General features: G+C 42.6%; 1 protein-coding gene across 1 annotated transcript in view; it reads right to left on the minus strand.

The window, feature by feature from the left end:
* Positions 1-13,129, minus strand: part of ITGBL1 (integrin subunit beta like 1) — a 500,590-nt gene that overhangs the window by 13,437 nt on the left and 474,024 nt on the right. The gene's annotated exons all lie outside the window — the stretch shown is intronic.

The raw sequence follows: 13,129 nt of genomic DNA on the forward strand, positions 1-13,129 counted from the left end.
AGGTAAAACCAAACCTGCCATTTGCAAAATGTTTTATATTATGTAGATAATAACATTGGTTAAAAAAAAGTGTATATTTTCAGGTAAAAATTGCTGTCTTGTACCTGTCTGTGTTTCTCTGTGCAGAGACAAAATACAGGAAGAGTGGGAGGACAAGCAGGGCTCTTTGCAGTGAGGACAAGCAGAGCTCTGTGCACTGGAGCTCTAAGACACACCCCCGGCTCACACAGCAGGCTGATTGGCAAGTAAGGAGCCTGCACAGAGCCCTGCTTGTTCCGTCCACACTTGCTGTATTTTGTCTCTGCACAGACACATAAGTATTAGCTTCCGGGATAAAACAGCATTTTTTCACCCAAACATATACAAATGTTTTAAATAAAAGTAGATTTAAAAGGAATGAGAACTATATAGCTGGAGTTTACACTTTGTCTTCCTGCTGGGTACACTTCTGGCTTTGGCTATGGCAGCCTACACACTTTGTTTGGAGAATGGTCAACAAGGCCTATAGTGAAAAGAACACCAACCCCATTGTGAAGCACTGATGGTTTGGGGTGTGTTTGGGGTTGGGGAGGGTTAAAGGGGTACTGGTGCCAGAAAGTTAAACAGATTTGTAAATTACTTCTATAAAAAAATCTTAATCCTTCCACTACTTATTAGTGCCTGAATACTACAGAGAAATCCCTAAAAACTATTCCATTTAGATAATTATTAATTAAACACACACAAGGCAAATAGTTCACACAGTTCAAGACATACTAGTCTGAATTTCCTACCTACAAATAGTAGGTCCCCTGTCCTTATGACCTGGGCCTACACCGAAACCTCCTAATTGTCCCTAAAATTATTCGTAGGCAGGAAATTCAGACTAGGGCATTAACAGATACAGTTACCTTACCCATTACCTTACTGGGGCTGCTGTGTTATACCTTTGTATACTGCATATGACTCTATGTCTTGAACTGTGTGAACTATTTGCCATGTGTGTTTAATTAATAAATATCTACATGGAATTGTTTTTCGTGATTTCTCTATGAAGAATGGGGAATTTCTCCTACTCTGGACAGTTCTTAAAATGGACAGAGATGTCAGCAGAGAGCACTGTGCTTGTGATGTCAGCAGAGAGCTCTGTGTTCCAAAAAGAAAATAATTTCCTCTGTAGCATTCAGCAGCTAATAAGTACTGGAAGGATTAAGATTTTTTTAATAGAAGTAATTTACAAATCTGTTCAACTTTCTAGCACCAGTTGATTTAAAAAAAATAAAATGTCCACCGGAGTACCTCTTTAAGCTCTAGGCAAAGGGAATCTTGTGAAAATTGATGACAAGGTGAATGCAGTATGTTATCAGAAATACTGGCATACAATAACTGCACAAAAGCTGTGCATGGGACGCTCTTGGACTTTCCATTACGACAATGACTCTAACTACAAGGCCAAGTCGACCCACCAGTGGTTATAGAAGAAAAAGTCTCCAGTCTCCTGACCCTAAAATCATTAGGAAGATCTCAAATATGCAGTTCATGTACGACAACCAAAGACTTTGCATTTTGTGATGACAAATGGGCAGCTTTAACACCTGCAAGAATTGGGGGCCTCATAAAGAACGATAACAAAAGACTGCACACAGTGTGTATTAGAATTAATTATATGTACATTAGATATTATATAATCATTATATATACACCGGTTTCACTGTCTACATTGCACAATCTTTTTGCACAATTCCGTTTTTTGCATGGTTTTTTTTTTGCATAATTTTTTTATAGAACTTTACAAGTGGAAATCTAAATCACAGTGTAAGTTACAGATGATTATGTGGTGGAGATCAATTTATCATCTGTGTCTTTTCTCTTTACACGCACAAATTTTGTGTAAGTCCTGATTTTATTGTGCAAATATACACCATCAAGGAGGACACTTAAAATGTTATAAGAATAAGCCAGCAAGTCCAGCAATATGTAATACATATTTAGATTAGACTCTGATCTGTAAAGACTGGAGATCTGTAGAACTGTGTAAAATTCAAACTCCTGCTGTTCTTGATGAGTGCAGGAGATTGCACCTGTGTATATTGTAACCATGGTCACTGTATTGCTAAGAATACCATTTTATATGCAGGGAGAGAGAAGGAGGTACAGCTGTTAGGTCAGTGTATATGTGTGATCATGTGCATGCAGCAGAGCTGAGTGTGTGATTGTGTGTGTATATGCAGTATGCAGCAGAGCTGAGTGTTTGATTGTGTGTATGCAGCATAACTGAGGGTGTGATTGTATATGCAGCAGAGCTGAGTGTGTGACTATGTGCATGCAGCAGAGCTGAGTGTGTGGTTGTGTGTATGCAGCAGAGCTGATTGTGTGACTGTGCATATGCAGCAGAGCTGAGTGAGTGATCATGTGTATGCAGCAGAGCTGAGTGTGTGATTTTGTAAAAGCAGCAGAGCTGAGAATGTGATTGTGTATATGCAGCAGAGCTGAGTGTGTGACTATGTGTGTGCAGCAGAGCTGAGTGTGTGATTGTCTGTCTGTAGCAGAACTGAGTGTGTGATTGTGTATATGTAGCAGAGCTGAGTGTGTGATTGCGTTCCGGCTAGAGGAGTAAGCCTCACTAAACAACTTGTTCCGGCAGCCCCATCCTCCACTACAGCTACCCGCCTGTATCCTGTCACCGTTGTGTGAATAACCAGTACCTGCTTGGTGAGTGTCGCCTCTTTTGCCTCTTTCACTTGCTGGATGTGATTGTGTATATGCAGCAGAGCTTAGTGTGTGATTGTGTATATGCAGCAGAGCTGAGTGTGTTATTGTGTATGTGAAAAAAACAGAGAAGGAGCGCTCCATGGTGAAATATCGCCAAAACAATGTAAGACACTAGATGATAGTAGCGCTTACCAGAACAAGTTTTTGCATGGACCAGCACAACTTGGGTGAAGGTATGTAACAATGATCCACTGCTGCCGTGCCACCTGTGTAGCAATTAAGACAAAAACCTCCAAGGAAAGTAGACTTCAGGCGCGGAAGGACCAGACAAAGTGGAGACAGTAAAACATTTATTCCCAGTATGCAACGCGTTTCGTGCATGTGTGCTTCATCAGGCATCGCCTGTACTTTCCTTGGAGGTTTTCCTTGGAGGTTTTTGTCTTTATTGTGTATGCAGCAGAGCTGAGTGTGTGATTGTGTATATGGGGCAAGGCTGAGTGTGTGATTTTGTGTATGCAGCTGAGCTGAAAGGGATTTTGTGTATGCAGCAGAGCTGAGTGTGTGAATATGTGTATGCAGCAGAGCTGAGTGTGTGACTATGTTTATGCAGCAGAGCTGAGTGAGTGATCATGTGTATGTAGCAGAGCTGAGTGTATGACTGTGTGTATGCAGCAGAGCTGAGTGTGTGATTGTGTAAATGCAGCAGTGCTGAGTGTGTGATTGTGTATATGCAGCAGAGCTGAGTGAGTGATCATGTGTATGTAGAGCTGAGTGTGTGATTGTATAAAAGCAGCAGAGCTGAATGTATGATTGTGTATATGAAGCAGCGCTGAGTGTGTGATTGTGTATATGCAGCAGAGCTGAGAGTGTGATTGCGTGTATGCAGCAGAGCTGAGTGTGTGATTTTGTATATGCAGCAGAGCTGAGTGAGTGATCATGTGTATGTAGCAGAGCTGAGTGTATGACTGTGTGTATGCAGCAGAGCTGAGTGTGTGATTGTGTAAATGCAGCAGAGCTGAGTGTGTGATTGTGTATATGCAGCAGAGCTGAGTGAGTGATCATGTGTATGTAGAGCTGAGTGTGTGATTGTATAAAGGCAGCAGAGCTGAGTGTATGATTGTGTATATGAAGCAACGCTGAGTGTTGAGTGTGTGATTGTGTATATGCAGCAGAGCTGAGTGAGTTATCATGTGTATGCAGCAGAGCTAAGTATGTGATTGTGTGTATGCAGCAGTGCTGAGTGTGTGCGTGGTCATGTATACACATAATTACACATTCAGCTCTGCTCCATATGCATGCCACACACTAATTTCTGCTACATATACATGATCACACACTCAGCTCTGGTACATGTAAACAGTGTTTACTTGCAGCTGCAACTCCCAACATGCCAAGTTTTGCAACACTTGGAGGCATTCTCGTTGGTAAACACTGATATAGAGGTAAGGTGAAAGATTGTTTAGCAAAATTACATATTTTTTAAACCCAGACATTCTGTGTACATTATAAAGATTTATGATTTTACTATTGTGCAGAGTTTTGTTTGGCACACACTGCTGCTTCACCACTTCTAGCTATGTGAGCTGTGTACCATGGGAAAACACCACAAGTCTGTGAAGTGTGCAGTAGAGAAGGAGTGGACGGTAGAGCGAGGGGGCATTTCTGTATTTGTGCAAAATTTATCAAAGCATGTGCACAACTTTAGTAAATCTTGAGCAAGAGTGTAAATAAGACAAGCAGTGTAAAGGGGTAGATCTGTGTCTACAATAGACACCTAATGTTAAATGTCCCCCAAAGTGTTTACACACTTTTGAGCAGGGGTCATTTAATTTTTTTTGTTTGTTTTTTTTTGTTACTGGGTTTTGTTTTATTATTATGCCAAAACTTGTATATGAATCCCATGAGAAATAAAAGAAAAATGATTTGTCTGTTCACTCATGTTTTCTTTGAAAATGGAATATATACTACCAATTTTTTGATTGTATGCACATTTTTGAGCACATGTGTACATTTAAATGACGTTTAAAGTTACTGTAATGGGCAAGTACTGTTACCATATGATCACTCGGTCACTATCTGTGACAGAGTGTGCATACATGGTTAATGGAAGCAGTTTTTAATGCATGGTCATAAAGAAGCAAGTACATTCAAAGGGGCTTAGAAGTGTTTTGTTTTCAAATCTACATAACAGTAGTTAAACCCATATGGTGTATTATACCGTATTATTAAAAATAAAGGTGATAGCTGAGGTTTGCACTTCAAATTAAACCCACATGGGGGCACAAGGGAGCTACATGCAAAACAGTCAAAACTGATTAGAGTAGTAAGGTGAGAGGTGAGAGAAAGGAAGCATGGGCAATGGTACAATAAGTAAAAAGTAAGATGTTAGCAGGGCATAAAGATATACTATAAATAATATAAATATAAATAAATAAATAAAACACTAGGTAACAGGTAGTTAAAAATACCTAAAAGGCTTTAATGAAAGCACACACCAAAATAACAAAAGATACAATCCTAATTTTTAATCCCTTAGGGTACGTTCACACATACAGGATCCTGCGCAGATTTGATGTGCAGGATTTGTAACTGCCGATTATAAGCTGTGCTCATTCCTTTAGTTTACATTGAAATCTGCCACAGAAAATCCCATGCATCAAAACTGTGTACGTGTTGGGGTGCTCTGCTGAAAACAAATTATGCCCTATCCAAAGGATAGAGCATAAGATGTTAGATCCCGGGGTTCCCGTCGCTAGCAACCCCAGCAATCTCCAGGCTGGCAGCAGCGGCGTCTGGAACAAGGAAGATTGTAACTTCCGTGTTCGTGGTGTCCTGGCACACCCCCTCCATTCATTTCTATAGGAGGGGGCGTGACAGCTAATACATAGCCATCACGCCTCCTCCCATTGCCAGTCATCAGGCACGGAGCGGAGTTCGCTCTGTGCACTGAATGACAGGGGTACCGCGCCAGAGGTCACGGGAGTCCCCAGCGGTGGGACCCCCGTGATCTAACATCTTATCCCCTATCCTTTGGATAGGGGATAAGATGTTTTTAGCAGAGTACCCCTTTAAGATAGAAGAAATAGTTGGTCCAGCGCATGTACATGAACGGATACTTTATTGATGCAACTTCAATACATGGAGGACAACGTCGGGCATTAGTCATACAGAGTACAGGTATGGATAAAACTCTTTTATATGGAGTGCACCTCAAAGGTCCACCAATCCAATACTCGGGACGATGAGGTCACTCCTCCCCCTTCTAATCTGAACAGGTGTACCACAGCCCATTCTGGGACACCCACTCAGAAAGAAAGAGGAGCATAGAAATATAAAATAAATATAAAAAAAGGGGGGGATAAGATCCGCAAGCAAAAATAAACATATTATGAATAATAATAGCATGTTAAAGAGTAAGGTTGCATAGATCTACCTATGGCAACAGCACTGTGCGGGGGAAAAATGATCATGTCCGAATGCGACAATATTCTAATACACCAACCACATCAGAAAAAATGAGGGAAATTTTTTATATATGAAATAACAATGATAGTAAAAACCCTGTGATAACAAGGAATATCCTGATGGGGTTCTGTATATTACGAATACCCCCGGAGCAGTGATGGTACCACATACCTATATACAGGAAAACACATGAGCAAAAGGGAACATAAACACGCAAATGTGTGCTCAAAACAATGGCAGGATAAAATATAGAAATATATATAGAATCCCGTCATGCACCTTGCTATAAGTAAAAAAAATATATATAGCATGAATCACGGTTTTTCAAGGGACCTATATTATTCCCGCTAGTGGCTAAAAATTTACCGTGAATGATAATAATAGTAAAAATAAATATAAACTTATATTCCAGTGGGTGCAGGATTAAGGTGGGAATGCATTAGAGGGGCACAAACTCCAACTGTGATACAGAACACTATAAACATACACATGCCAGGAAGTCATACGAGGAAAATACTCAATAATGTAAAATAGTGTCCATTCTCTTATTGAGGCCCCTCGGACTCCGGCTATCCAACTTGTGGATCCAGAAAATTTCTCTATCTAACAGTTTGAGTCTCGTGTTGCCCCCCCTAATGGGTGTTGTTACTTGTTCTGTGGTACACCTGTTCAGATTAGAAGGGGGAGTAGTGACCTCATCGTCCCGAGTATTGGATTGGTGGACCTTTGAGGTGCACTCCATATAAAAGAGTTTTATCCATACCTGTACTCTGTATGACTAAGGTCCAACGCTAGCGCCGAAACGCGTCACCCTGTGGTTGTCCTCCATGTATTGAAGTTGCATTAATAAAGTATCCATTCCTGTACTTGCGCTGGACCAACTGTTTCTTCTATCTCTGAGCTGCAGGCATTGCCCACTCCAGTCCGTGCGCTAAGGGCCGGGGAGTGAGCTGGACTTTCTGTTCTTGGAGTACCCCTTTAAGGACGCGGCCAATTTTCATTTTTGAACTCTTTCGTTTTTCCTCCTCCCCTAAAAATCATAACACTTTCAATTTTGCACCCACAGACCCATATAAGGGCTTGTTTTTAAGACTTTTTGATCTCTGTTTATAAATTTTTATGGTATATCAAGTGACCAAAAATGCACAATTTTGGACTTGGTATTTTTGTACGTGTACACCATCGACCATGCAGTTTAATTAACAATATATTTTAATCGCAAAGCATAGCATTGGTCAGAGTTATCGGTGATCTGCTCTTCCAGCCTGTATGGCTGGCTGGGAGCATCAGACCACCGATCAGATGACAAGGAGGCAGGTAAGGGCCCTCCCGCTGTCCTCTCAACTGATCAGGACATTGCGATTTTATCGAGATGATCACGCTCAGCTCTGCTGAGCTGCCAGGATCATTTCTTAAATTTTTATCTTTCAAAGTTAATTGCGGCATCTAAAGGTTTAATGTCGGGCATTGATCCGATTGGTGGTGTCCGGCATTAACTCTGGGTTCTGGCTGCTGATAGTAGTCAGGACCTACCGGGATTGAAGTGTGCTCAGCTTGTGAGCATGTTTTAAACCCCGGTTATGGGACCAGAGCGAACAGGTCCACACTGCATCCTTAAGTACCAGGATGCAAGGGCATACCTGTGCACCCTAAGTCCTTAACAGGTTAATACCCTGCAAGATGCTAATGTAGGCAAGTATTACGTTATGGGGAGATTCATCAAAACCTGTGGAGAGGCAAAGTTGCCCAGTTGCCCAAAGCAACCAATCAGCTCTCTTCTTTTATTTTTCATAGGCCTTGTTAAGAATGGGCAACTGGGGCCCCTGGGCAACTTTTCCTCTCCACAGGTTTTGATAAATCTCCCCCGCAGAATATATATAGTATCATTGTCATGAAGTAAAGCCGGCACACAGCTAACTGAACAAGAACCAAAATTAGTAGCCCTGATTTGGGGGAAACAGAAGGTTTTATATCCAAAGAACACGTCAGAATGCCAATGGCTGACATACCCAGCTGTTTAATACTGCACTTTGTAACATACAATTTAGTGTCAGGGTTCCCGTTTTATGTCATTACATTCTACTTTATATATATACGAATATAACTTTAGATGTTTTAAAACTTGACATAAAACATTTTTAGTGTATTTCCCAACGCTAAAAAGAAATGTATTACTTCCTACAAAACATCAGAAGTTTATTGTTTTTAAAAACATGGAGACTTTTTATTAAAATGTACAAAAAATTAACTAATTAAAATACATGCTAAAAAACAACACATCAGACAAAACATAGCCTAGAACTAAAGGAACGGAAATCCCTCTGTCCATAAAAAGGTTATAGACAATTCTGTTCTATTTTTGCTTCCTTCTTTTGTTTGGGTCATTGCATCTTTTGCCTATTACTTTAAATTTGTAGTTTATTATAACCTTGTGTCATTATGTAGGTTTGTTCTTTGGAAGCGTCTGCTGCTTTGCAAATCATGCCCATTGCTTTGTTTCATATTAAATTATCTTCTCACAAGCGCCTATCCTCCAGCCACTGTCAAAAAAGCCAAATAGAATTTTACCCCTTAGCATCACTTGTTACTTTTATCTCACAGCTCCTGTAGCTAAATCACAAAGCAGTTGCCTTCGTGTTTAGAATAAATTGGCTAGTAAATGTATAATTCAGAGTAGTATGACGTGTGTATGTGTGTCACCAGATGCCCCTAATTGACAATTTGACACTTACTATAGATTATTTGCACTATAGCTGCACCCTGAACAAAGCATCTTCTATTATTTACAATCACTAGTCAAAGAAACCAATACGCTGTATTAAACATCTTGGTTTTGTTGGGATTGCAAATTCCTCCTATGAACCTCTGGGTCAACAGAGTAGGGTTAAAGGTTGAATCTTTTTTTAACCTTACAAACGATGTAACCTTTGTATACCCTTGCAACTCATTTTAATGCCCCAGTGCATCTAAATTAATAAGATAACAAAATGTAACAACTTAAAAAAAAAATGTTATACCCTTCTTAAAGGGGTACTCTGGCACTAAACATCTTATCCCCTATCAAAAGTATGGGGGGGTTAGACTGCAGGGATCCCGCCGCTGGGGACCCCCGCAATCTCTCCTGCAGCACCCCCGTTTTTCAGCTGCAGAGAGCGAGGATCGCTCTGTGGCTGATGACGGGCGGTGCAGGGGACGGAGTATCGTGATGTCATGGCTCTTCCCTTCACAACGTCACACCCTGCCCCCTCAATGCCAGTCTATGGGCGGAGCCGTGACGAAACTCCGTCACCTGCACCGCCCGTCATCAGCCACAGAGCGATCCTCGCTATCTGCAGCTGAAAAAACGAGGGTGCTGCAGGAGAGATCGCGGGGGTCCCCAGCGGCGGGATCCCTGCAATCTAACATCTTATCCCCTATCCTTTTGTTAGGGGATAAGATGTTTAGTCCTGGAGTACCCCTTTAAGGATGCAATTCTTGATTTTTTAGGGATGCAGACTATTCACCTTTTGTAACAAGTAAATGGAATATGAATGAAGGTTTAGGCTTACCAAGACATATATGTTTGCATAGGAGCGTGGATATAGAAGGGAACAGTTTTTTGTTAAGACTATATGAATGAACTCTACATAATACCTGCAAAGTACCTCACAATTGTCCTCAGGCTAGGGTACAAAAATCACTTTGTTTCCCAATATGGCTATTAGCATAAATCCATAGATCTACTGTATTACCCATTATCCTAAAATCTAGTGTTGCTCGCGAATATTCGCAAAGCAAATTTTATTCGCGAATATCACATATTCGCGGAATCACGAATATTCGCGAATATAGCACTATATATTCGTAATTACGAATATTCGTATAATTTTTTTTTTTCACAGTACACATCACAGTGATCATCCCTCTCTGCTTCCAGCTTGTGTGGTGTAAAGATTAGGCTCTAATACTACTGTGTGAGACTGGCGTGCGCATTTTCGCATATGCGAAAATTAGCATATGCACATTTTCGCATATGCGAATATGTGGTAATACTAATTTTCGTATACGAAAATAAAACGAGGGTATTACGAATATGCGAATATTCGCGAATATATGACGAATATTCGTCCATATATTCGCGAATATTCGCGAATTCGAATATGGCCTATGCTGCTCAACACTATGCATCGTGCCATTTGGGCAAATGACACGGAGGGACTCCCTGCCCCCATCTCCACTGCATACTACCATGATGTGTCTTTGTCCTCTTTCTCGCCTTCCTCATAACCCTCTAGCTCCTCTAGCTGCTCCTGCTTCTCCTCAACTGTCAGATGACTAGAAAAAACGCCCATCTCGCGTAACTTAACTGTGCTCCATGTTGCCCCTCCCCCTCCAGTTCAGTCCCCACAGGGCTCATTTGGCTGTGAGATGTAGGCATCAGATCTCCAGTGCCCTGACCAGTTATCGTTTCCAACACCTGTTGTAGTAAATGAAGCAGTGGAATGATGTCATTCATCCCGTAATCCTGGCAACTGACTAATAATGTGGCTTCCTATAAAGGATGTGAGCAAATGGCAGGTGTCACGCATGAGCTGCCACTAGTTCACGTTGAAGTTACACAGGGGAGTCCCCCTATCCACTTGGATCATCAAGAAATCGGTGATGGCTTTTCTTTGTTCGTATAGTCAGTCCAACATATGGAGGGTGGAATTCCAATGTGTGGAAACGTCACAAATCAGACTATGTTGGGGAATACTGTTCTGACGCTGCAGCTCAAGGAGGGTGTGCTTTGCGGTGTACAAGTGGCTGTAGTGCATGCAAAGCACACCCTCCTTGACAACCAGATTGAACACATGTGCCATGCAGGGCGCATATCTCAGGCTTCCTTGTCGCAGCACAGACAAGATGTTCTTCCCATTGTAGGTCACCATGGTTCCCATTTCCAGTTTTCGTGGAGTAAGCCATGATTTGATTTCTTGATGAATGGCTTTTAGCAGTTCCTCCCCTGTGTGACTCCGTTCGCCAAGGCAAACCATGTGAAGAACAGCGTGACACCGCCATGCCCTGCACACATGGGATGCTGGAGGGGCACTGACACTTTTCTGTGCAGTGGAGGCTGAGGACATTGTAGAGGATGAGGAGATTGAGTCGCACACTGTTACGGGACCAATGGCCTGAGAGCGTGGAGGCGGAAGCGGCGTGACCTGTCAAAGTTGCTGTTGTGTCTGTGCAGGAACCACATTTACCCAGTGGGCCGTAAAGGAAATATATTGTCCCTGACCATAGTTACAGCTCCAGACATCGGCGCTGCTGTGCACTTTGGTACACACCGACAGGCTCAAGGACTGGCTCACCTTCTGTTCCACAAAATTGTGCAGGGCTGGTACTGCCTTCATCGCAAAGAAATTACATCTTGGGATGCTTCACTTCGGCTCAATAAAAGCCATCAGTTCTCTGAAAGGTGCAGAGTCCACCACTTAAAAAGGGAGGAACTGCAGCACCAGCAACTTGGACAGGAGCATATTCAGCTTCAGCGCTGTTAGATGAGTGGGCACATACTGTTGTCTCTTGGACATGGCTTTGCATATGGATTGCTGGCGGAATGACTGACTCAAAGTAGGAGAAGCAGGAACATCTGGAGCAACAGAAGGAGGGTATGAAACACAGCTCCCTGCAGCTGAGGTGGTGGAGCCTTGGCTGGCTGAAACAGGGAGCGGCGTGCCACTAAGTATTGTATTTTTTTTTTCCCTGGGCGGCGTGCCACTGGGTATTGTAGCAGGCTGGACCACCACATCGGAACCAAGGTTCTCCTAGGCCTCTTTACGGTTATGTTGCATATGCTGACGCAGGGCCATGGTGCCAACATTGGGAACCTGGCCACGCTTCAGATGTCTCCTCCACTTCTTGACTGGGCAGTAGCTGCAGACTGTCCTCTCTTATATAATGTCCTCATTAAATAGTGGAGCTGAACTCAAAGCATAAGATAGTTCTGTGGGGGAGGGAACAGCATAGAACAGAGACAATGGGAGGACAGGGACTGCTCCCGGGCCATGCCAACTGAGGGATGTGTCTCAGGAACCCACAGATGTTGAATGGGGGTGTCAGATATCACTTGTGATGAACTGGATGACCGTGTTAACCAATTGATGATGGTAGATGGGTTGCTGGTCGAAACACAACCGCTAGCTGATTTTGTTAGCTCAGGCCTCTCACTGCAACTCCTGCTGCCACTCGCCCCTATTCTGATGCAACCTCTGCCTTATGAATTTAGGCCTCTGCCACTCCTCTGTGCATGTTCTGGCACTTCTCTGCCTGACATACTTAGTGCGTATATGAGGGGAGTACAATACACTCCAGTACGCTTAAAACAGTATTTGTCTACAACACAAGCAGGTGTGTACTTTTGGCTGGCCTTTCACAGTATCTAGGCCCTTAAGACTTTAACAGGAACAAAATGGTACACCACTTAGATGTACGTATGTGTTATGCACTTATGGGGGAGGACAATGCGCTCCAGTATGCTTAAAACAGTATTTGTCTACAACACCAGCAGGTGTGTACTTTTGCCTGGCCTTTCACAGTATCTAGGCCCTTAAGACTTTAACAGGAACAAAATGGTACACCACTTAGATGTACACACAGTTTACACTTAATAGGGGACAATATGCTTTTAGTGCTCTGCTCACCCTAACTGGCTGGCTACTATTAGCTTTTCATTTGTTGTTAACATCAGTTCTGCAGCACACAGTCGTTGTATACTACACCCAAAATTGCACTCTCTCTCAATATCACTCCCTTCCCTATCAGTGCTTCAAGGCTGGATTTGGGTGTCACGATTTGGCTAGCTGGATGTGGATCCTCTGTGTCAGCGAGGGATTGGCGTGGACCGTGTCGGTGGACCGGTTCTAAGATGCTACTGGTATTCACCAGAGCCCGCCGCAAAGCGGGATGGTCTTGCTGCGGCGGTAGCAACCAGGTCGTATCCACCGGCAAC

This window comes from Hyla sarda, chromosome 2 (genome assembly GCF_029499605.1).
Source record: "Hyla sarda isolate aHylSar1 chromosome 2, aHylSar1.hap1, whole genome shotgun sequence".
NCBI classification, from domain to species: Eukaryota; Metazoa; Chordata; class Amphibia; order Anura; family Hylidae; genus Hyla; species Hyla sarda.